Source organism: Orcinus orca, chromosome 1 (genome assembly GCF_937001465.1).
Source record: "Orcinus orca chromosome 1, mOrcOrc1.1, whole genome shotgun sequence".
NCBI lineage: Eukaryota > Metazoa > Chordata > Mammalia > Artiodactyla > Delphinidae > Orcinus > Orcinus orca.
In genome coordinates, this window is record NC_064559.1 from 29,404,295 (window position 1) to 29,431,336 (window position 27,042).

General features: G+C 36.8%; 1 non-coding gene across 1 annotated transcript; it reads right to left on the minus strand.

The window, feature by feature from the left end:
- Nucleotides 1–19,845: 19,845 nt before the first annotated feature.
- LOC117198810 (small nucleolar RNA SNORD22) lies at nt 19,846–19,972 on the minus strand. Its single transcript, XR_004480046.1, has one exon. It is a non-coding gene; the product is annotated as a small nucleolar RNA SNORD22 (small nucleolar RNA).
- Between the last annotated feature and the right edge of the window lie 7,070 nt (nt 19,973–27,042).

The following is a 27,042-nucleotide window of genomic DNA, read 5'->3' on the forward strand; positions in this document are numbered from 1 at the left end:
GCAACTAAGACCCGAAGCCGCCAAAAATAAATAAAATGTAAAAATTAAAAAAAAACCAACCACTATCTATAAAAAATAAATAAATGAAAAACAAATAATAAAGCTGCAAACTTTCCCTCTCCCTCTCCCTCTCTCTTGCTCTCTCTCTACGTATCTACAATACATTTAGAGCATCACTTGAATATATGTTATAAATTAATTCCCTAATTCATTTTGGGAGTTTTTTTTCACACATTTCTCTTTTCACCTGCAAATGTCACCCTGAATTTAGAGAGGAAGAAAAGCATGACCTTCCATAGTCAATGATGATCTTTCTTTGTTTCCCAGTCCCAGCCTTTGCACCTACATACTGCCCCAGCGCGGTATGGAGGCCAACCAGACAGCTCTCACTGCTAGATGCCAGAGAGACTGTGGAAGCCAGAGACCCTGGGCTCACAGGCTGAAACTTGCTTGCTTGGCAAGGCTCAGATGCCATGGTTTGAATCTCTAATAAACAGCTCGCTGCCTCGCCAGTAATGTACCCTGGGGCTGCTGGGAGGGGATTCTTTTTATAGAAAACATAAGGATTTAATATCTCTACGAACTCTTTGATTTAATAGAGTTTTGGGTTTTTTTTTTTTTTAAACTTTCCCCTTTATTTTGTAGACCCTGTGATGTGAACCAGTGTTAATCCTTGATGCGGCAGGAGGATGTAATCAACATCTCTCTACTGGGCTCAAGATCCTTTTTCCTTTTTAACCATGTGCTTAAAAGAAGCATAAGATAGCTTGCCACCGAATGTCTTTTTACAGACTGAAAAGACTTTTAGGTTAAACAACATTTGTGAGGTTTTTGATGCAATCAAATGCAATTTCAATCTTCTTGAAAGATCCAGCCCTGCCTCTCGAAAACTCCTCATATGTGTCAGCTTTCCATCTTTCTCACTGGTGTTTTACACATGAAGTCTATTTTCACTGAGAAAATGGAATCTTTGTGTCTTTGTCTCTGAGAGTGCTGCTCTCAGGCATGTTCTGGCAGGGGCTTTGACTGTCGAGGCTCTGGGGGAGGGGCCTGGCAGTCATTTGTCAGCTGTTCTTGCATCTGTAATTTCTGGCCACTCAGCAGTATTAGGGGGTCTCAGAAAGGGGGTGAAGAGGGTTGAGAGGAGAGCTTGTCACTGATGAAAGCCAAACTCCGCATAACTGCCTGAATTAATGACCAAAGAGAGAGAGAGAGGGGGGATTCTGAAGAACTTTTATTGTGCCTTAATGAAAAAGATTTTTTGGAAATGGCTAATTTACAAAATTGCACATGGTAACATTTTCAGATCTCAGTTGAGAAAGCCCCTGTCCATATTCTGTTACCAATTTCATTGCTTTTAGCTTGGCATTGGCTCATGAAACTATTTTAATTTTCCACCAGTGGCTTCTGGTTATTTCTGTCCTTATTTCCTCGTAACGTAACTGACAGGCCAATTAAACATCTGCAGTTTTTTAATCTGGATTTTCCCCCATAACTATTTTGCTTTTCTTCTAAAACTTCCAGATGTTTTGGCTCCTTTAGGATTTGACGGCATGCAACTATACTTGCTCCTATTTCAAAGACAGAGAATCAGATGGACCGGCCAGATGTTTCTATAGGAAAAGCTTGGTAACACACCAGTAATCGGGTCAGTATTTTTGTCTCTTTATAGATACTTTTACCCTAGTACATATCTTCTTGTCTTTTAGCATTTTACTATTTGAGTTGATCTTGGAAACATTTTTGTAGGTGATTAGAGTTCAGAATTCATGCTGTTATCTGTTAAGTAATTTGTTATGGCCAATGAAGAAAGTATCCAATTCTGTTATCTCAGTGTCTAGCGATGGGAATAGAAGCTGCTGTGATTTGTTTTTTATTATTTCTTTTTTTTCCCCCTTTGTGGGAGATAAGAAGTTGTAAAACTATGTGAGGCAACAATGTATTTTAACTCAGTTTCCGGCTTTGTACAAACATTAAAGGAATCACCGATATCTTGCCTTGTCTGGAGAAGAGTTAAAAGAGTCTCTAACGTACTTCAAGAAAACCTGTTTCCCATAATTAATAACAGGAAAACGGGTAAACAGACATTTGCTGACACGTGAAACTGAAACAGTAACATATACACAGAAACCTGGGAAATGAAACAACGCAGCAGCCCTGTATGGTTATACCAGAGGGCAGCTCGGTTGCGATAGATTTATTCATAGTCACATAAAGTCCAGGGTAAATGATCATTCACTTTACATTGCAAGGTGACTTCTGACCATTCAAACACATGCTCATAGAGTGCAATCATTTCTCCCACGGTTAGTATTTGGAAATGATCTCAAGCTATTCATGCTCTTAAGATTTAAGCAGAAAATCATTCTTTCCTGGAAGATAGATTTTCCGGACAATCAAGTAAACATGAAGGAAGACAAACTTTTCTTTTTTAAATATTATTATGAGATTTTAAAACCCATTCTTGCTACACTTCTGGAAATAACACTTAACGGGATAATCTCGGTGTATGTAAGGTCGCTTTATCGGGGTTGGGGGGTAGTGTATATTTGTGAGGTCTCAGGAAAACTAAAGGCAGCAGTTATTAATTAGACACATAAAGGATCACTGGGCACCCTGGCCCAGTTGTGATTACAGCTCCAGACCAGCTTCCCAGGGAAGTAATGTGTCTTTATCTTCCAGTTGTATCAGAGAGTGGGGACTGTCTGTGCTCAGTACTGACCTTGAAAGCAGCAAACTGATGCAAACTGATGTGTGGTTTCCCTGCTTCTTAGAAGACACTGAGCTTGATTTGAATTTGGGGATTTTTGTACAGCGTTAGCCACTTAATGTGCAGTTAATTTTGAGGTATGAGTGGCTTGATCCTTTAAGTGAAACATTTTTTATTACATTTTAAAGTTGACTTTCTGAGAGCTGTTAAATGTAAAATGAAGCTTCATCGAATGTTTATTTCTGGTTTGTGGGATGAATAGGAGAATAAGGAAGGATGGCAGAAGTGAGGAAATGTGTGTGTTTTATGATGTACATATTGCAAACTAAAGGATGTATTTTGACTATTCTAGTGTAATAAAAAGAAACCTACACTGTTTCACACAGAGTTTTGTGTCTTCCTGGTAAGCTCCCAGTAAGTCACATCTTAACGCTAGAAGAATGCAGTGTCCTGGGTACCAGAATCAGAGGATTTTGCATCCACGTAACTTATCTCAAAACTGAAAGCCAAATTTATTGTTTTCTTAACTATATCTGCAGTAGATATAAATTTAAGGCAGAGGTGTTATACTCAGGTCCAATTAAAAGTAAACATAAATTGTTTCATGTTTTATATACACATGGATGAAGAAAAGTAAATAAGAAACACTTTATCTTCAGAATCTTCTATTCGTTGTGGAATTTGGAACACACCCAATGAATATCTTGAATTTCAAGAAACAATTGAGTTGCAGTGAAGCTTTTTTAATTGCAAGCAAAAAAAGAAGACATTTTCTGAGCTGCAAGATGTTAGTGAGTTTATAAAGGCGCAAGAAAGTATGTAGACATTTAAAGTGATTAAAGTGTACTTACTTATTTGGACATTTGTTAAATATAGGATGGACTATATATTGAATATTAGGAGTATACCAGCTATCCAGAATATTTTTTGTAAGAGAAACAGAAGTTAATGAATTACAAACAACAACAACAGCAACATTGCTGTTCTCCTTGTTAAGCCTTATGGAAAGAAAAGGAAAGCCCAGCAGGTTTGGTACTAGAATTATGCCATTTGCAAATTGATGCTGTGGAAAATAGAAAATATTTTTTCCAAAATTTTTTAGGTGAGGATCGTCTTGGAATACTTTCAAGTATAAATTATAAACTTTCAACTATTAACCATAAATTTTAACCATATGGAAACAATGACAATGCATTAAAAAATGATTTTCACAGGCAGACTCATTACTGTACACTCATGTCATGATATTTAAAGTTGTTCTTGGAAATGGTTCGTCCTAAAGATCCTGTAGATGATCTGAGTTACATTGTTCAGTGAAGATCCCAGAGCCACCTGAGATGTGGTTACTCTTATTCCTCAGGTAGGTTTGGTTGAACAGAATTAGCAAAGTCTGGTAAGAGTAGCGTTTCCCTTCCTTTCCTTGACTCCATCAGAGCACAGTGTCGTTACATGAACCTGATGGAGAAAACCTGGTGAATTTATTAAGAGAACAATGAACTCACAATTGTGACAGAGTCAGTAAATCCTCTTGCTTTTGTGGAAACTACTAACTAAAATTTCTTAAAAATGAGATCTGGAAGCAAAAAAAAAAATTTTTTTAAGACATGAACCTCAGTGTTATATTGAGCTCAGACCAATATTTCGAATAAAGAGCTAAAACATATAAAGCAAACTTACAAGTTAGACCTGTGTACATTTTCTAATAGTATCTTTTGGTTCAAGTTGTTTGTGTGTGTATGTGAATTTCGCTCATCTGTTTGCTCATCATATAAATGTCCACTTGATGGTTGTTCTGTCACACTGTTTTCTAGTTTCTATTTGCTTTATAGGAACATGCCCAGAAAAAGCTGAACATCTATTTCCTGACTTTTGCCTTTCCCTCCTTTATTTTTATTTATGTATGTGTTTATGTATATATTCAGTCCTTTGTGAATTTTCTCTAAAATGTATTTCATAGAGATAAAATGTATGGATATGAATGGAAGCTGGCAAAATTATTTATTGATGACTTGGTGACTCCTGCTTCCTACAGCTTTAGTAATCGCTGTAGTCTATCTGGTACTTAGTGAGTTTCCAGTACAAGCTTGGAAATTTCTGTTGTGACTGCCAGGTGTGACCTGGGCAGTGCTTGTTACCAGTGTTGACTAGGAAAGAGTTGGGGATATTGGAAAATTTTTTGTCAGAGAATTTAGCAGTTTCAACATGGCCTTTCCTGTACCCCCTTAAGCTTCATTGCTATGATCAAACAAAACTCTAAGACTATTCCACACTTCTCAAAACAAGGAAGTGCTTCAAACTTCAACCAGGTTTCTGGAGATCTTTCTGTCTTGCGTTTTTGTGTGCTTTAGTTAGCACTTCTCAATATATTTCCTGTCATTGTCATCTTTCTAAACACTGCAACTTGTGACACACACTGAACCCATTGCTGGAAAACCTATTATTTTGCTAATAGTGAGCTAGCAGCAGAAATGATTAAGATTGAAGGGCAGTTTTTAAACATGTACTCGAGCATGAATAAACGATGGTTGTGATGGGACCTCTATTGAAGTGACAATTAAAAATGTCTTTGTAGTATAAATATAGGTCAGACCTGGACAGGTATATGGTCTATGAATATTAGGAATGCTGATTCCTCTATTAAAAAAAAAACACAGAAATTGCCTAAGATGTAAAGATCAACCTCTTTTTATTTTTTGCCTTACACTAAAAGAGTGAAATATCACTGCCAACCAATTAGTATTCTTCTTTCTTTCCTGTCCTACCACTTATATGTCTTCCTCCTTCAAAGGGAACCAGATTTGCTTTGCTGGAGGGGAAATTATGTTTATAAATTTTAATTTTAGAAAGTAAAAGCATAAAGTTTGCCTTGGTGGTTTAACAGGTCGAGTATGTCTCACGCATAATATATTTGCAAGATGATTTAGTTCTGCTTTACAACGTCCGCCGATATGTAAGAATAAAAGTAATTTTAAAGTGTAAGTTACACTTTAAAGTGAACGTCACTCTTTAAACGAAAACTCTGAATGATGTTGCTTAAGAGAATTCCTAACTTTAAAAAAAACTGTGGATTTACTTATCAGTTGCTTAGAAAATCTAAGTGTGTATCATGAATTTTGTTGAATTTTACTGGCTTCCAGATAAAAACTTTATTGAAACTTTAAAACCATGGTACACAAATTCTCCATGAAAGAAACCTAGAACAATGCACAGGCAACTTTTAGGAACTGATGCTGTTCAATTCTACTTCTATTCTGTATGGGATAAAATCTCCCTAAAGTTTTCAGCTCACTTGTATTGAAGTGGTATAAACAGGCAAGTCAAATTGTACAGAGAGAATAGGACACGAATCAACTCTGCCTGTTTCTGCCGTTTCTTCAGCAGAATAGTTACTAAATAAGTTGTATCTTATTTAGTATCTGGATACTAAATAAGATACAATAGACACTAAATAAGTATCTATTGCATCTTGTAAACAGGCTGTGTGCCCTTTCATTTAGCAGATCCTGTAGCTTCACTGACCACATTTCACAGGATGGGAATATAATCAACAGTCTTTTATATATCTGGGAAAAATTGATTTATTGAGGAGGAAAACCACAGATTTTTTTTTCTCTTTGGTATGTTTTCCACTTTCTCTTGTAAATTCAGTGGCAGCCAGCATCATTAGGTCAAATTTGGTTCACGAGTTTAAATTATAATTTCACATAATAAAAATTCTTGCTTTAACAATGTTTATTAAGCAGAATCATTCAACACTGATTTTTCTTTCAGCATAACATACACTTTTAATGTTAATCAATTTAATTAACATAATGCAGCAATATCTTTTTTAAATAAATAACTCTTACCAAGTTAACACGATCAAATTGTGAAATTTATTGTCACTATATTATACAAAAAGAACTTCTTTAATTTTTATATTATATGAGTAAATTTCTATGTGTAATTGCAAGAGGGATTGTTTGGTCATGGCCTTAAAGCTCTATGAGAAAATATTTCTAATGTGAATTATTGGTTTCATAAACTAAAATATTCGAGACATTTGTGGTTTTAAGTGGCAAGGTACTTTTTTGTTAATGGGATTAGAAAATGTTGGACCCTGGAACCTAACAAAATGACCAAAAAACCATTGCATTGTACTCTCCCATCATGTTTAGTATAAGCATTGAAAACAGAACAGAACAACAAGAAACAGAAGACACAGAGGATAATACACTGTGATTTCTCCTCTCACATCATCTTTTGAAAACAATTAAAATATGCAAGCAGGGTTGAAGCGTGCCTGACTTTCAGACAATCCAGTTTACAAGGGAGTGGGTTTGAGCCTCAGTGCCTCTGACAGGATAAATTATTCTATCCTGCTTACAGGGAATCTATCTACACACATCCATTCTAGCATCTTCTAAGACAGGAAGAGTCACCTGTTCCCCTTAACATATGTGTAGGAACATGAAATATTTTCACGGGACAGAGCCCTAGACACCATCTAACCAATGAGACTATTCCCAACAAGTATGTGCGGCCATCTTGAGTGCCCTGGGAGACTCTACTCACTTAGACAGAGGCTGCTCATTTCTGTATTTTAATAGAGCCTTACTCTAGTAAATATGCATGAATGAATACACCCCCAGCACCCCACACACACACTCACATCTGCAAATTCTCCTACCACCAAGGTTTAGCACAAATGCCGAGGAACGAAATGAAAAGAAGACTCCAAAAGGAAAATACCTGAGAAGAGATGACAGAACTCATCTTTGATAGAACAGAAAAAAAGGTTAAAAAATTCCATTTGGACCGTTGAAAAAATGCTCATTTTTTTTTCTTAAAAAAGAAGAAATCGGTAGACTTTATCAAGTATCATTGTTTAGACCTTCAGCCTAACGGCAGGCTTTTCCTCAGATCATGTAACCTGAAGGCTTATTCAGGAGTCAGGTCTTCCGAGAGCAGGGGCTGTGTCCAGTTCTAGATTATTCTTCCTACCTCTTGGCCAGAAGTGCAACCACAGGGACCATCCGCAGATGCACAATGCATTCAATTCAATTTCAGTTTCCAGAGGACAGGGTTGGGGAAGAGAAAGAAAGAAATTCTTGACTCAAGAGGCTGAGAGTTTATTTGAGTCAGGTGTGGGTCTAGGAGAAATATGCAAAAAAAAAAAGTCTTGTGGAGGAAAAATGAGTCACAACTATGTGAGGAGGAAGCATCTTTAATGTCAATGTCCATATTTCTTGATTAAAATATGGGTATTTGCATCATGCTGTAGCATTCTAAATATAATAGCAGCCAAGACTCTCTAAGAATAAATTCTTATTCAAGAACAGGAAGGAAAGAACTGGTTAGAACCCTAATGGTACAATAAGAAGCACTGTCTAGCACAATACTATTATTTCAATAAACCCTGTTAGCTGATTGATTAATGTCTCAGAGTAAATGCACAGGTGACTGAGAAATTTTTCAGGATTAAAAAAATAGGTCATTGGCTAATATTTCAGAATATATAAATATGTGAATAGTCACGACTAGCAACACACTTACATTTTTACTCTTAGAGTTTCTTAAATGGTATTTTCAGGTAGGCTTCTGATAACATTTAAATTTTTAAACACACATATTTAGAAACAGGGCAGCACAGAAAATATCACTAACCAAGGATAAGCACTCCCACACGCAGGGTGCTTACTGAAACTGCTCAAATATAAATTGTTGCATTATTGTGGTGGCTACAAAATAAAAGCATTGCTAAAAGTAAGTACACTAATCCTTTGAGAATAAAATGTTAGTAAGTTTTTTATGGAGCTAACCATTTAGTCAATATTCAGAATTTTTCCTAATGCTAAAATTACCTTACATATGGCCTTTTGGATCAAAGCTCCTCTTGGGTTTGCAGAAGAACACTGGCAAAATGTGAAATGTAGTAGAAGGAATAGTAGCTTTGGAGCTCTGGGATCTGGCTTGACTTCTGACACAAGGCCTGTCACCCAGCCATCTCTGAGAACCACTGTTAATCCTAATAGATACGGCCCCTAGAGAATAAGGTGGGGCGTGATTGCCAGGATAAATTAGATACCACAAAGCCTCCTTAGAAAAGAGACTTTTCTTTCATCTACCTCTGGTAGAATCCTACTTAGTAAAAGTCTTAAAGAATAATTTGACCTTGGTTCTAACAAAATATATCCAGAATCCAGCCACTTCTCACCACTCTGCTGCTACCATCCTAACACAAAGCACCCGCATCTCTTGCCTGGGTTCTGACTAGACTGTCCTAACCAGCCACCATGATTCATCACTACTCATCACCACCAGCCTAGCCAGCCCTGCTCTGCACACGGAAGCAAGAGTGACCTTTTTAAACCTGGAGCCAAATAGCATCAAGTCCACTGCCCAGACTCACCCCAATACATCCCCATCTCACTCAGAATAAACTCCCAAATCTTAACCGTGTCCTGCAGGGGTCTGCCCACCCAAATAATCTTCATACCTTCAGAGCCTTTGCACTTGCTGTGTCCTGGTCTGGAAAGTTCCTCTTTGGATATTTCGACTGCTTCCACGAATGGTTCATCCAAGGCTCAGCTCGAAGACTACCTAACCTAGAGGTCTCTCCTGATAGCCTCTATAAAAATCTCATACCCTGCTTACTGGCACCTTATTGATTTTATATGTTTACTGTGAGCAGGGAATTCGTTTGTTTACCATCTTTTCCTCAGCAACTAGAAGAGTGTTGGACTTAAAATATAGGTGTTTTATAGTATAGTTTGAAGTCAGGAGCCTGATTCCACCAGCTCCATTTTTCTTTCTCAAGATTGCCCTGGCTCTTCAGGGTCTCTTGTGTTTCCATACAAATTGTAATTTTTTTTGTTCTACTTCTGTGAAAAACGCTATTGGTAATTTGATCGGGATTGCATTAAATAGGTGGTTTGCTTTGGGCAGTAGAGTCATTTTCACAATATTGATTCTTCCATTCCAAAAACTTGGTATATCTCTCCATCTGTTGTGTCGTCTTTGATTCCTTTCATCAGTATCTTATAGTTTTCTGGGGACAGGTCTTTTGCCTCCATAGGTAGGTTTATTCCCAGGTATTTTATTCTTTTTGTTGCAATGGTAAATGGTAGTGTCTCTTTAATTTCTCTTTCTGATCTTTCATTGTTAGTGTATAGGAATGCAAGAGATTTCCGTGTATTAATTTTGTATCCTGCAATTTTACCAAATTCGTTGATTAGCTCTAGTAGTTTCCTGGTGGCATCTTTAGGATTTTCAATGTATAGTGTAAAATAGATAACTAATGAGAACCTACTACATAGCACAGGGAACTCTACTCAATGCTCTGTGGTGACCTAAATGGGAAGGAAATACAAAAAAGAGGGGATATATGTATGTGTATTGCTGATTCACTTTGCTGTACAGCAGAAACTAACACAGCATTGTAAAGCAGCTATACTCCAATAAAAATTAATAAAATATAAAAAACAGGGCTTCCCTGGTAGCGCAGTGGTTGAGAGTCCGCCTGCCGATGCAGGGAACGCGGGTTCGTGCCCTGGTCCGGGAGGATCCCACATGCCGTGGAGCGGCTGGGCCCATGAGCCATGGCCGCTGAGCCTGCGCGTCCGGAGCCTGTGCTCCGCAACGGGAGAGGCCACGACAGTGAGAGGCCCGCGTACCGCAAAAAAAAAAAAAAAAAAACATAAAAAATAAAATAAAATAAAAAACATATAGGTGTTCACTAAATAAATGTTGAACAAAAGAATGAGTGGATAGCAATCAGTCTCAGAGTTATATAAGCCATAAAACGTCTTAGGATTACATCTAATTACATCTATTTCTTGCAGCCTAAGGTCTCCTCTCCTCCTGATCTTAAAATGGAACTTCTGTTTTACGTATTTCACTTATTTCTCAAGGTTTTCTTTGATGAGCTCTTCATCTGTAGTTTTTAATGATTAACATATAGGGCATACTCCCATTTAAAGATTTTTATATTCAGCTTATAAAGAAAATTGAGACTGCTTGATTATTACAATTTAGAATGAGAAAATTTAGTGCTCTTAAAATTATTAGAGTTATTTCAGTCCTAGGACCAACTCATGGATTTCTGAAGGGGTTTTTCTCAGTTCTTACCCATTCATTCAATATTTCAGCAATATTCCCTTTGCACGTATTAAATGAAGAGCACGCTTCTGAGTGACTGAGATCTTACCTTCAAGGATTGGTCCTCTAAGGATGAAAACAATAACACAAGAAACAATGTGCTCAGTGCCCTGAAGGGGTAGAGCTAGGTTATTAGAGTTTAAAGAAAGGATTAAGTCCAGCAGAGGTAGGGGATGTGGGTTGGAGAAGGCGGCGTTTGAGTTAGGCTACATTTGGACATTCAGAGAAGAGCAGGGGAAAGTCATTTCAATAGGAGGAAACAGCATCAACAAACCAGGGAGGTATATGGAAAACAAAACAATAGGCTCACATAATAATGGGAAACCTTGTGCCATGGATGTTTATACACTTAAATTCTCTGTATAGGAGCACACTAGCTCTAATATACAGTATGGCCTAAATTTAAATACACTTCTGGGTGCACTTGAAAATATGCATTTAAAAAAATAAAACCTTGGGCTTCCCTGGTGGCGCAGTGGTTGAGAGTCCGCCTGCCGATGCAGGGGACACGGGTTCGTGCCCCGTTCCGGGAAGACCCCACATGCCGCGGAGTGGCTGGGCTCGTGAGCCATGGCCACTGAGCCTGCGCGTCCGGAGCCTGTGCTCCGCAATGGGGGAGGCCACAACAGTGAGAGGCCCGCGTACCGCAAAAAAATAAATAAATAAATAAAAAATAAAACCTTTCCATTTTTCCCTGTTGTATAAAGTAAAACAAAAAGAAATCCTCAATGATCAAAGTAGATCAGAAAATTCCGTAAGTAATAATTACATACTATTCCAGGCAATGTATTCAAATCTAGCTTTGAGTCCTTGCAGGAAAAAAAAAAAGAAAAAAAAATACATAAATTTCTAAACCATTCCTTATCACCAGTGTCATTAGGAAATGTGCCACATACATTAGATAATGTTTTAAATGTGTTATCGTTGTCAGATCTTTGCTTGCGTGGCAAGATACCTGCCTACATGCGCACATTGAGATGTGTTTCATGCTTTGTACCCAGTGAATATAAACATGGAGAACTCTCTAAGAAACCTTAAGGTAAAACTATTCTTCCATGTCTATATTTTTAGTGAGAATCAACATTTTATCTCCCATGTGCAATTCATGACTTGACTACAACTTTCTTGATCCATTGCATTACTGGCAAATATACGACAAAGGAAGGGAATTCTACTTTGAGTTAGAATGGCAGCTTTGTGTTTTCTCCACATCAAAAGCCTCTTTCAATTCATATAGTTTCATTTTCAGATGATGAACATCAAGATTCCTGTGCAGAGTGGATTTTGAGATGGGCAGAGCAGTGACACTGGTGCTGGGAGCCAGGCTGAGCTGTCCCTTACGTGGTGTGTGTTTGCTTTTGACATTTCCAACCTTAAAGTTCTACCTGGCCTGAAATCGCACTGACTTAAGTGTGTGCTCCTAAGGTGTCAATAAGCACTAAGACAAGGAGGAAAATAAACAGCTGCTTGTTTTTAGTATTTTGTTAGAAGAATAAACAGTTTGGGGAAAACACAAGTTCTATTTCATGCTTGGATCATTATTTAATTTTTGGCAATTACAATGTTACCTCATCTGAACTGAGGCCTCAGTTATCCTTCTAAAATGCAAATCTGATCTTATCATCTGTCCTCCCCTTTGTCATCCTCAGATGGCTGTCGATGCTCCTCAGTGTGTAAACGGACCATGTATTTAGGGACCATGTGTTTAGGAATGAACTTGATGGGATTCCCAGAATCAAGTGCTCCATGTGTACAGATTGGGTTTCACTCCAAGAATGGAATGTTGTGTATATTCCCCTGTCAACCCAGGATGTTTTGTGGGAATTCTGTAGCTGATAGCTTTGCACTCCCACTGCAACTCTGCCCTGGGTCTCCAGCCTGCTGTCCACCCTCAGGACAGGGGCTTGCAGGTTCCTTGCCTGCAGCAGTGAGACCTTGAACACACCTTTCTCTCTCTCCCCTCTCTTTCTTTTCTTTCTCTTCTCTTCCCATTCCATTCCCTTCCTTCCTTTTCTTTCTTCTTTCTTTCTTTCTTTCTTTTCTTTCTTTCCTTCTTTCTTTGTTTCCTTCCTTCCTTCCTTCTCTTTCTCTTTCTTCTTTCTTTCTTTCTTCTCTTTCTTCTTTCTCTCTTTCATTTCTCCCTTTCTTTCTTTTTTCTTTCTTTCTTTCTCTCTTTCTTTCTTCCTTTCTTCCTCTCTCCCTTCTCATTCTTCTTCCTCTCCCTCCACCCCCCCCCATATATATCATCCACACCAACCCCCTATTGGTGTCTGGGGAAACCTAACTGGTCCAGGAATGGTGGGTGTCTTAAAGATGGCTACCTGAGTACTGAGCAGCCTCTTCACGTGTGTTTTGCTGTGTGACTCCTTGGCAAATCCTATCTTTCTTAGAATTATGTTAGAACTAGGTCAGTAGAAATCTGTTTGCTGTGTCAGCTTCACCTGTGCACCAGAATTATCCCACAGCGTGGGAGTGGCTGTCCCAGGCATCACTACAGCATCTCTAGAACGTCTGTGCAGAAAGGCTACAGCTTTGAAAGTTATTTCTGCTCCACATGCAGCTGCCCTGTTGGAAGCTGCCCCCAAAGGCAGAGGGTTGGTACTAGCAGAAGGGCCAAGAGCAGAAGAATATGCAGGAGAGACAGGAGGGAGTCCCAGGCCCTGTCAACATTTCCAGCAAAATTGTCTCTATGCCCTGCAGAAATTCATGAATGCTACATGGAGAAATGACTTGGCTAAAGGTGTTTTCTTCTTGTGACTATGATGAAAGACTTAAATATTTGGAGAAGACTTTGATCAACTATGACTCTCAGGCCACAAAATGTTCATATGACACATTATTGAGGGAGTTTTAGAAGAAGCCTTGGTAGTAGATATTTTGAACAGAATCCTTTATTAAAATGATGTGATACTGATGGTGGGAACATAAATTGATACAGCCACTATGGAGAACAGAATGAAGGTTCCTTAGAAAACTAAAAATAGGACTACCATACGACCCAGTAATCCCATTACTAGGCATATACCCAGAGAAAATCATAATTCAAAAAGACACATGCACCCCAATGTTCATTGCAGCACTATTTACAATAGCCAGAACATGGAAGCAACCTAAATATCATCAACAGAGGAACGGATAAAGAAGATGTGGTACAAATATACAAAGGAATATTACTCAGCCATAGAAAGGAATGAAATTGGGTCACTTGTGGAGACATGGATGGACCCAGAAACTGTCATATAGAGTGAAGTAAGTCAGAAAGAGAAAAACAAATATTGTATATTAACACATATATGTGGAACCTAGAAAAATGGTATAGTTGATCTTATTTGCAGTGCAGAAGTAGAGACACAGACGCAGAGAACAAAAGTATGGATGCCAAGGGGGAAGAGGGGAGTGGGAGGAATTGGGAGGTTGGGATTGACATATATACACTATTGATACTATGTATAAAATAGATAACTAATGAGAACTTACTGTATAGCACAGGGAACTCTACTCATGCTCTGTGGTGACCTAAATGGGAAGGAAATCCAAAAAGAGGGGATATATGGGTACGTATGGCTGATTCACTTTGCTGTACACCTGAAACTAACACAGCATTGTAAAGCAACTATACTCCAATAAAAATTACTTAAAAAGATAAAGTAAAATGTGTCCCCTAAAAAAAAAAAAAAAGAAGACGTGATTAATGTGATGGTGAGAGCAGAGGTGAATTGTTGGCAGAGGGGCGGGAAGGGGAGGGGTGATTTTCTTGGGTCTGGCTTGGGTGGGAGATCAACCTTTTCTGCCCTCTACAGTTTGGAGCCCCATCCATAAACCCTGGATGGGACAGAGGGAATTTTTCTCTGGTGAAAACCCCCAAGGGTTCTCCATGAAGACTGGTGACAGTCACTTCAGCCTTGGTCCCTGCTTCGCTGTGGTGAAGTCTTGCCTTATGACCACGTGTGTATAGGTATTTGTCAGCTGCTTTGTAAATATCAATTTAGATAAAGACTCAAAGATAGGATGTTTTCTTTCACCTTAAATCTACCTTTTCCTATTTTATCTACTTTATATTCTACTTGTATTTCTTTCATGCATACCTTTATGAGAAAGAGTTTCTCCTCCTGACTTTCGTGTGTGGAGTGATTCTACCATCACAATACTCTTAGCTCTCTCCTTTCTTCTGTTCCAGACAGGCATCTAATTGGAAAGTTTGGAAGGAAAAACTGGGCACGTGAGCCAGCAAATTTCCATATTCCCTTCTTCTGTGTGTGTGTGTGTTTCTGTCTCTCAATCACTCTGCTCCTCCCCCTGAAGAACTGCTCTGCCTGCAGAATTCACATTCCCTTGTATGACCTCCCTGCTGTGATTTTCAGCTCACATGCTTGTAGGTATAAGGCATAGTCTTCAAAATGATCAGCGGCAGCAGTAATAGAGGTGATATTGTCTCCATCTGTTTTATTTTTTACCTTATTTCAGAACTTGAAGGGGAAAGAAGGGTGTAATGTCTTGAGAACCCCAACTATCTAATGCATCGCTTGAAATAAAGCCTTGTCTTGTGCATGAAAACCAAGCATCGCTAACGTATATTTACCCGTATTTCATGCTATTATTATGATACCCCATTTCCTTTTTTAATGGTGACTCAGGGCTGTGTGTGTAGTAGGGCCCAATCTGACACACTCTCATTTTTCCCCTTAAACAACATAAATCAAAGTATTCAATTACAAGTGCCCATACTTCATTTTCTTGGGGGTAAAAATGATAATCTGTACCTAAATTAGGTTAATAAGTCAAATGCATACAGATTAAGACTTTTGATGGCAAACACCTGTATCATGCCTTCCTTTCCTCTTTTAGGAAATATAAATTTGACCCAAAACAAAGCAAACAGTTTTACCGATTTTCTTTTTCTGTGTTTTAGCCCTGATTGTGCTATTTTGCAGAACTGACATATGTGGCCATTACAAATCTTTTAAATTCCTCATTACCTTCAGACCCACAAGGAGCTGAGGTAAAGGTTGATGATTCTGCACTGAGTTATGATTTCTTTACCCTTCCTGTAGTGTTCCCATTAATTCAGAGAAGGTATTTCCCTCCAATGAGAAAAACCATTAAAGCCAAGAGCAAAATAAAAATCTCCCTTCTCATTTACTTTCTCAGCAACTGGAACCACTACGTGACTCCAGTATCCTAAATTTCAACTATATAAGAGTGATAGCAATTTAGTCAAAACTCTCAAAACTGGCTGCATTTGGGTCAAGGAGGTACAGTAAGGAACTAAAAGCCAGTATTCATACAGAGAGGCTCATGAGGGACGAGGCACAGGGTGACAGGGAGGGAGGTGATTCCTGGGGAGCATCCTGCTAGCTGTTCTCAGAGCTGCTGGGGATCCCACAAAAACTAGCGAAGAGCACAGAAGCCCAGGAGCTGCCTTTCATGACCCTTGAAATCTCTTTAGAGGTAGCAGAGCAAACCTGAGTCTCTGACCATCTAGAAATGCAGCTTCTGTTTCCGAAAGCCTCAACAGCTTCCTCCTGATTCCTGGTCAGATGGCCCCCTGGCCTCCCTCAGTCCTCACAGTGTGCCCCTTTGCCACCTCCCTGCAATTCTGTTTTCATTATAAAACAATTCTATCTATGTTATCTTGGAAACTATCTTGGCTTAACATCTTCTTAGCAGTTTTCTTTGGCACCTAACCTCCCAGGACCACACCCAAAATGAATCAAAACTCCTGACGTTGATGTGGCAATTTCTAGGAAGTATCTTCTGGCTCAAATATCCCCTAAGGTTAACAGTGGATGAATCGAAGTCAAAACAAGCCCCTTCCCATCTGCCTGGTACCTAGGAGGGAGTAGAAAAATAATGAGGGTGGTACTGATGGATGGGATGGAATTAAGATGAGGCATCAATGGTAAGATAAATGTTTTAAGAAAGTAGACCTATGTTTCAAGGAGACAAGGGGCAAGAATTCACTTGGCCATTGGACCAATGGCTTTCAAATCAATGTTTCCATGAGCTACTACTGCTACGAGCCTCCAAGTCATTCCAGAAATGACAGTTTGATGGGAGTATCCTATCTCCACTTGTCTAGCCCCACAGGCATCATGGCATCCATCAAGTCCACTGCTTGGAAATAATTCTGAGACCATTACTTTTGTGGTTCTCAGGTCTGCTGAAAAGATTGTACGGTATGATGCATTCAAGCCACAAGAAGAGCCCAGCCTGATTGTGAAAATTCTTGAGACCATCCCAGGTGGGACTGAGTTGACCCAGAGCATGTGGTCAATGCTTATGCTAGCTATCTTCAGACCATGCTACCCACACTCTCAATAATATTGATTTGATGGAGATGCACCCTGGGACACTGAGAATGACATGAAAGAATTCCAAGACCCCAGGTGTTATTTGAAATGTATCTGAGTTCTTCCAAATGCCTGCAGATTTATTGGAACAAATTTCTGCAGCAGAAGCTACTTGTTTGGTCACATAGAAAATATTCCTACTTGGTGTCTCTTTCCTTTCATGACAAGGGCTTACTCTAGGAATCGAGGAGAATATGATTGCGGTCCGCGAATAATGACTTGACAGCACTTTTTATACACTATTAAAGCAAGCAGTTAATTACCTGATTTAAAAAATTCCTTCAAATGACATGAAATGGGAAACGTTAATACAGATATATCTATTTTTTTCTGCAAATGAACTGACACATTTGATTAATCCTTGGATTATCATTTTCAAATATTTTAAGAATCAAAGAATAGACTTTATCCAAAAATTATACTGAATACAATCCAGTGTTTACTTTTATAATTCTGAGAGTTTAGAATATTTACTCCTTTGGTCTTCATGATGGAGATCAATTATCTTTGAAAAGCGCTGAATAATGACAATTTTGAAACTGTAATTTCGCCGTGTCTGCTTCCTAATAAAATAATAATGTGACCAAAAAAAAATGTAATTCCCTGAAATGTCTCCTCCTTTTGGATTGTGCATATTTGAAATGTTGCTCTCCTCAAATTTAAGATTTTTATGATAAAATTTCTTGCTATTAAAAAGAAAGATAGTTTTCTTTTTTAACCTCACTCTATATTTTAAATAAAATAAATGTTAATTACTTTGAGTATTTTTATTTGATTTTGAATCAAATTATGAACCCCTTGGATTATGAACCCCTTGAGGGTGGAGAATATTTTTCTTGTGTTTTTAATATACTCCTTTCTGTGTAGCCCTGTATTTAGAGTAAGTAAGAGCTCAATAAATAGGACCTGAATTAAAGTAACACAGTGATCCAGTTTCTGTCTTTTCACCTTGACCATAATCTATAAAATTCAGTCAGCATCTCTTTTGCATTCTACTCCTCAGGGACACAGTGTTAGTTTAAATTTACTCTTTCTCTATGTGGTAACGTTGAATGATTGATTCAGAAATCACTTATGAATATGAAGGTCAAAGAGAAAAATGGATGCAAATTATGGACAAGCATTCAAATATAAAACTTTTTGACAAGAGTTTAATGACTCTTGCAATAACTAATCAACAACATTTGAAAGACTGATTGGAGCACTTATTTTTCAGGGATAAATAATGGAACTTCTTCAGGAGAACCCACATAACTTTAGAAAACAATTTCAAATTATTGCAGTATTTCTCAGAATTGAGAGCAATGCTGCAGATAGGAAATTACCACAGTAACCTCCAGCCCCTCGCTATTATGTTACCCTTGACCTTCAATAAAGTTTTACTATAGTAGGCTCCAGTTTCACACAGACACACTAGATTAGTGTTTTAAAGTGAATACCTTATGAGGTAATTTCAAGTGAATGAAAAATATTTAGTAGGAATCCCTTCAGATGTAGCATATAATAAAAAATACTCTACTGCTGTTTGTGGAATGAATGCATTTCTGTAGCAAGTTTCACTACCTGACATGAAATCAAGAACTTTTTTTTTTAGAAAGCTGAGAACTAAAAACAAAATTTTCTGGCAATGACTTACATTTCTTCTCCAAGAGAGAAGTTGATTTGAGTCAGAGTTTCACATCTAGAAATACCCAGTTGATTAATGCTTAAAGAATCACGAGAGAGAGTCTTATGAGTCCAACCAAGTCTCCCCATGAAACCAAATTTTAGTTGTTCACACAAATTTTTAAAAATGCCAGACAAAATCTGAGAGGTGCGAGAATTTAGGATTTCTAAGTACACATTTTTAATCCTTGACAGATCCCATTAACTTTGATCCAAAATTGAGATTGTCTACATTTTTTTCTTTTTTTAACCATGAAATCATGAACTATGTTGATGGCCAATGTCTCCCCCAGAGCTAACATTCAATAAACTTTTTAGATTGATTATGAAATGGCTACATTGTAGCAATTTGACAAGCACTGTCTTGTCAAAGACACTGAATAGAATTTTGCCCTTTTGTAAGGATTATCGGTGGCTATGTTCATTTGGATGGAGGCCATGATAAGCTGCACTCCTGTGCTACTATAAATTGTCTTATCGCCAAGTTCAGTGCATTCGTTAAAATGCTATGAGGTTAATTTATAAATTTGCAACTATTACTAATATACTTTAAAAAAAACAAAACTTTTATTTAGAAAGGCTGAAATGATTGTATGCTAATTTGAACAGGTAGGTTGTAGAAGAAAATTCCATTTTTGATATCCTTCAAGAGTTGGATTCCATTATGTGTGCTTTGTTCTTTCTTCAGACCTCTTAACTTCAGACTGGAGCTGAACAGAAATATGGCTTACTCCTCTCCCTTCAAATCATTCTCAGGCTCCAGACAAGCAGCTGGACCTTTGAGCAAACAAGCAGGTAACTGGCAATGGTACCTTTTAAGTCTGGAGGCTTTCTAAGAGTATACAGGAACAAGGAACAAGCTGCTCCTGAATGAGAACATCATGTAATTAGCAAAGTATCTAAAATAGCCAGAATTATTCAAGCTAGGGTTAATGGATAAGCCAAGAAAAGCTAAGCAAATGATATCTTCAGGCATTTGCTGTACCTCAGACAGCTCCTTATAGAACAAGCTTTCATTCTCTCTCCCAGTTAGCCCCAGTGGATTCACCATTACTGGCTCTGGGGCTAGAACAGAGGTAAGACAGGACGCTTGCTTTCCTCGTTGGCTAATATACTTTTTTTGAGGCATTACTCCTATTAAGATGTAATAGAAGAATACAATATGTTGATTATCTAACAGAGATAAAAGCAGGAAACTGATGAACCACAGGGAAATATGACTGAGAGCAAACTGATTTCATAAAACAAATATAATTGGTGTGGACATGAAGTTTGTCTTATCCACACAAGTCAAATTCTAATACAGTGAAGTTCAAGAGAGCTCAGTGCAGGAATTTTAGATAAATAAGTAGAATAAATGGGCTTTTCCATGGTGCTATGTATGTTCTATCTCAATCTTTCTTGTAATAGAGCTCATTAGAGAGATCAGACCTGCACATTTATGAATTGATTACCCAAGATGATGTGAGATAGACCCAACATCCTTTCTAGTATTAATACCATCTTGCATTTGTAAAATGTTTTAATACATTGATGTTCCCACACACACATCTATTACTTCATATTTTAGGACAATAAGGGAAGAAGAGCCAGGAAAAAAGCAGTTAGATGCACAAGTGAACAGTCTGGCCTTTGGGTTCAAATGTAGCCCTGCCCCATAGGCTTCACGGCATCTTAGACTTATTACTTAGTCAACCTGTTTCTAAGTGTTTTCACTTCCAAAATAGGGATAATAATGGGGCTGGCATCATATAAATGTTGATGAGAATTATGTGCAGAGTACATGGGCTGATGACTTACTGGGTGTAAGCACGTAATAAACATTCCTAGTATTGTCAGATGTATAGGGTATGTGTTGGACTGTTTACAAATGAGGAAATTGACTAAGAGGTTAAGTGCTTCTGTAGGAACTTTGATGTTTCTTATTGTAACAAATTGACTCAGCTTTATCTTTAGTAAGACTTTTATCAAAACAAATGTTATGAACCAAATGGAATTGTGGTGCTTTCCTCTCTATGCATTTTCCTTTATCCAGTCCTTTTTAAAGAGACACCCGAGAAATGGAAAGAAGTCTATACTATCACTCTAGATAATTTATTCCATGAATTTGGATTCCTTTCTTCTCTTTCCAGGCCTCAGTTTCTTTGTCTCCTGGTAATCTCTGAGGCCCTTTTCTGAGTGAAAACAATATTATTTCACAAACTAGAAAATCAAACTCTTGACCTCTGATGTTTGACTCTAATAAATAAATATCTTAAATGAAAAGTAAAAAGGATCCACATTTTGATCATAAAAAGATGTTGTTACATTTTATTCTATGCATATTATTTAGGCACTGACATTTCCTAGGTCAGTTCTTCCTTTGGTTTAACATCCCATTTCAAAAAATGTTATAATGGAAATTCAGATGCATAAATTCAAGTTAGTATTGACAGCAGTCATGGAATTAAAGTTTTCCCTACCAAGTCCAAATAAGACTATTAATAATGTATTGTGTATTAATGTGTGCATATGGTATAATGTATCACAGCTTCACATAATGACAGACAGTATCCAAATCTAAGTAAATACTTCTGAAATTCTACATGATTTTCATTAAATACCTAATTTCACATTTTCAGCTAAAGAACTACTTTCTAGATTTAATATGATCTGCTGTTGTATCTTTTATTTTTCTCCTTTATTTCTTCCTTTCTAAAGCTTAGGCTTATATGGGTATTTGAATACAGTGATCTTTTTTATTAAAGAAGGATTAAGAAAATCACAGACATTTCTTCAATTTCATACTATGGCTAGTTTGATGACTGTTGATACCTGATTTCTGTATACTATGAATAGCTACAAAAGTGATTTAATTTGGATCTATTCTGTGTTTATACACTATTCTAGAGGCAGACATAATTTTGGTGGACAAATAGGTTAAGGAAATTTGTTTCTAATTGCTTTATGAGATGATCTGAGTAGTTGTTGATTACATTGGTATTTGCAATTTCCTAAAAGAATAAATTAAATCTTTTGTATAGGCTTTAGTAGAAAAGAACCCTCAATATTTTTACAACTCTGTATATTTCAAGTGGTTTTTTTTTTGTGATTCATTTTATATTTATTATTTAACTCACTTGATGTGGTAGTTTCCTCCACAGTCTCTCAAAACTCATGCTGCACTCTTGATTTTTGGATTGTTATTAATATCCCTCCTTCTGATATTTGAAACTATAAGTTCAATTCCTTTATTTTCATTCCCCATGGAAGTTCAGTGTATGTACACTACAGTTAAAAACTCATGTAAACATAAAGCATAGCGTGAATTAGCGAGAGATTTTATAACTTACCTAAGTTGTTCATAAACAGAAACCTGAGTTAATTTGCTAAAATTCAGGGTAAAAATGTTGGCAAAGTTCAACAGTCTCTCAATGATCAACTTCCCTATCATAAAAATAGTGGTAGTGCTAACTCGAAATATAATAACTTTTGGTAATACCTTGAGGATGTCTATTATGTAACTCTTAGTGTTAATGACTTAATCAGCATTTGGAAAATCCCCACAGTCATATCAGATGATTGCAATAATAGCAGTTAAGATCCATCCCGCAGCAAATCCCTTTTTTTGTTGTGCAACTCAATGGTTCAAGATTTTTGTGGAGTTTGCAAAAAAGTCCCACTCAGAAAGGATCTGTACAAAGAAGTGACCATGTTGTTCCCTGACCTTACTGGGCTCATCAGTAAAATGTATTGCCAGAATTGTCCAAGATTTCTTTAAACTATACAATTTTACATATGATAGCTTCACACCAAAAATCAGCTGTTTTCGTTGAAGAATACCCTTCAGATGGCACATTTAGGAATCAGAGTTTATACACAGAGGAATTTAAAAAGTGAAAATTAAATACTTAAAAGGAATAGGTATAAGTGTGACTACATTTTTAAAAGGATGGACCACTTGACCCATGTGTAACATATTGAGATAATTTTGAGAGCTCAGAATTCATCAGAGTCTCAATTTCAGTTAATCATGCAGACATATGTCCCAGGACCCTGGAGATCTACTAGCTTTAATTCCCCAAACTACTGAAAGGGAAATTGAGGACCAAAAATAGTCAATAAGATATTTAGTAAAATGTCTTCTTACTTCTTACCCAGTGCCCTTATTTGCTGTATGACTATGATGAGAAACAGATATAAGAATACTAAAAGGTAGTTAATGAATTGACCAGAATTTTGGAGAAATGTGAATTAAAAAAACCCCAATGAGTGGCACCGACTGTCAAGTTATCTGGGGAGAAAGAATATTGGTAGCTTAAAGGCTAAAGAACATGATAGGTGGCTGAGAAGAAGAAAAGAAAGAAAAAGTTGAAAAAATACTGTCAGTATATTTGAAGCTCTTTCTGACTTATAATAAGAGAAGACTCTTTAAAGATAGATTTCCATACTCCTGAATTCGTTTTATACTAAAAATGTGATGTCTTTGAAAAAAGACTTTGTACACAAAACTTATAAAGAAATGCATTTTAAATATGTTATGTAGCAATATCTTCTTTTAAGAAATGATGCCAAAAAAATCACTGTGCCATCTTTTTAAACACCTAGCATAAAAGAGATCTGGAGTGATATTTATTGAGGGCTACGATATACTCTGATTTGAACCTGAAAAAAAGGTGTAGTCTTGCATACTTTCCTGTCTTTATCTTTAGACTGTGTTAGCCTAAATATTGCCTGAGGTAAATATTACTAGTGGCAATTGTCCAATCTTGAAATAGCATATAGTCCATAAATGCAAGTTGAAAATAGTTTAGCAGTCTCAAGTATCAAACCCAGGTATGTTAATTGCATCTTTTCCATTTGGGCATTAAGATTGTGACTTAAGTTTTAAATTGACTGTATGTATCTCTTGATATATTGCTGCCTAAATAATTAGTAGGGAAATGATAGGGAAAAATACATTTAAACTCACCTTTGTGTTACTCTGAACCTTTCTCTCTGAAGATTATGCTTAAGATAACACAGGACCTTAAAGGTGCTGATGTAGAGTTCTACTCTGATGCCCTCAGAGAGATGTGTGAGGGTTAAGAGGTCTCTGGCGATGCATTGCCGCATAGTTCATGCAAATCCACAGTAATTCTGTGTTCAGATAAGGATCTCGGTTTCAATATACTTTTTCAGAAACGCATTTGCTTCTTTTTTAAGGGAAATCTGGCTCCAGAAGAAGAGGCCAAAAAAAAAAAGAAAAACACCCTAATGTCAATGCTCACTTATTTAACTCTGACATTGCTGATATTCTCTTAGCAAATCAAAAGAGGTAACTTTGCTGACTCCTTAGCATAATTTAAAATAAGCATCCTAACAAGATGCTATGAGTGTATTTTATGAAAATTAATATCCATGCATGAAGCTGCCTACAGCACATGCTTTTTTATGAAAACAAAAAAATGAGAGCAATGGAGGTAATAAAGTATAAAGCTTTAACCATATCACCAATCCCTTATGCAGCATGAAAATGGTTAAAATTTAAATGACCCAGTTATAAAGAATTTGAACAAAAAAGAGGTAGGAGGCATATTTGTCAATTTCTGCAACCAAGGAAATTTGTTGAGGCAGGAGAATGAAATCTTTTCATTTAAATTTTTATATTTAATCAGCATTATGGTTTTTTTAACCAAAAATAAATAAATAAATACTGTTTCCAACAAATATGTTTGTTTGAAAATTTTCCAATAATTTTAAGGTAAATTTAGAAACAGCAAATTTAGGAACTTCATAATTGATACCTTGTTCACTTTTTGTTTCTGTTTTTTGATACATAATTAGGTGATTACAGTGTAAAAATAGAGATATGAAAAATGACCTATCAAATGAAATATAGTGATTATTTCTATAGCCAGAGGGACATCAGGAAATGGAAAGGGGATTGGAATCCTCAACTGTATATTTATTTTTTAATGGCTTGGAATAAATAGAGAAAAATGTTAAAAATTATAAATCTTGGTGGTAAAAAGATGAGGATGTTTATTACATTGCTTTTACTTTTCTGTGTAGTCTGAAACACTTCTAAATTGAAAATTAAGTTCTTTTCTACTTTTTAAATTCTAGCTAAAAAAACATGTTCATATATGACTTCTTTAGTGAAACTTAAAAACTTTTGTTTTCCTCATTAGTTAGAGATTTCATTTTCTTCAGAGTTCAAATTTTATAATTAAAATGAGTAGATTTATGTAATTTAGAGAGTTGTTTGCTAAACAAAACACTCAGCAGTAAGAAAAAATAAAATCCTAAATCTTTTTAATATATTCTGATACCAGAAGACCTTTATTTCCCCCTTTTATATTTGTATAGTTAATTTGGGGTCATTTTATGTGCTTTAATGCAAGTTAACTAACATTTCAGAGGCATAAATATGACAATTTTATCCAAAATAGCAATTAATAAGTATGTATAAATTGGTTTTCTCTTATATTTATCAAACACTATGTAAATGCAGAAATATGCTTTATGGAATTGTTAGAGCAGGAAAAGTTTTACTATACTTCAGGATAAAATTCTAGGGAATTTTATGTGTTTCTTATGTGTTTCTTTCTCTTAGTTAATGTAATTTTAAAAGTCAAGTCAAATCGTTTTAAAAAAGACAAAAACAAAACCTGGAATATAACAGCCTCTTGTATTACTAAGAGTGGACATGTGAAAATTTTAAAGAAATCACTATATATGTTTTTCTGTGTTTACTTCAAAGAGAATTTTTTTAGACAGGAATCATTATTTTAAATATTCTTGCAAAACTTCCTTATAACAGCAAAGGGACCATGCTGGTTTAAATGTAAGTTGCACCTGAATAGCCTTAGTTATATCTTGAAGAAGAGCTATAGTCACTGTTTATTAATTATAAAAGGAAGTGGATTTAAGTTTACAGGTCTTCACTTTTTTTTTTTAATGTGGGCATCTTAACTCCTGGATTGTCTACACGCTCAGCATATATGTTTATTCACAATTTGAAGTTTGCACATAGTTTCCAGTAACGGTAAAGCCCTTGCAATAATGTTGCACCTGGACCAGGCAGGCGGAAGGGGAGCAGAGGTCAAGACCAGCCCTTAATGAGCATTGACTCCACAGACTTAAGACTCCGTGAAAGGTCCAGACGACCCCTGCAGCGTCATCTTACAGCTCTGATTTTCTTCTTCTCAAGATGTAGTATAATCCATAAATACAAGCAAATCACGAGCAGCTTAGTCTTTGGTTTTTATCTTCCAGGTTTGGTCTTTTTTTTTTTCCCTCTTCACAGAGGTTTGAAAAATTAACCCTCTTCTGTCCTCAGACTAAGCAGAGAATGCATTTCTTCACCCTCACTGTTGTCAGCTTAAATCTTTAAGTCCTTTCAAGGTAAGAGGCACTTTGTAGAGTGACTTATAACAACCAGAGAAGCGGCCAGTGGTTCATTTTCTCCCAATATAGGTGAATAATGTCTTGATAGGTGACTAAGAGTCACAAGGCAAATCAGTGAAATATGTCTCTTTTATGAAAGTTTCTAAAGCAATAAGCTTAGATACTTAAAACCTTAAATGGAATTTTTGTTTAGCTCTGATTTCCCATCACACAGAGGCTATATTTACACACAGACTTCTAGATAATCCACATGTATGATAAAAATGTCTCTAATCACCTTTTCTGACATATTCTCTTCATATTGGATTATCTGGTGCAGCTCACACTCTCCTATTCTGATGGACATAATCTCTTTTCACAGTTACGTTTTGTTTCTCTAGCCCAAACTTTCCTGAAAAAGAAGTTAGGCCCTTATGATTAAAACAGTCATTTCCCTGCAGGAAATACACCCAATCACATGTGCACTGCAAGGATGAACAGAATCCAGCTCAGGTGCATCCGTGGAGAGGAGCCTTCCACCCTGAAATGGGCATGGTCTACGTGTTGGAAGCAAGGGCTAGCCAATCAAATTCAGTTTTATTCCGTCCACAGCCTTGCAGAATTTCAGGATGCCAGAGACATCTGCCTCTGCCTTGACATATAGTCTTTTGATGCCCTGTACACACTGAAGGCACCACTCTCTCCACAGTTTAAAAATATAAAGTTTAGGGTCCTACTGTATAGCACAGGGAACTATACTCAATATTTTATAATAACCTATCAAGGAAAATAATCTGAAAGATTATATATATATATATATATGTACAT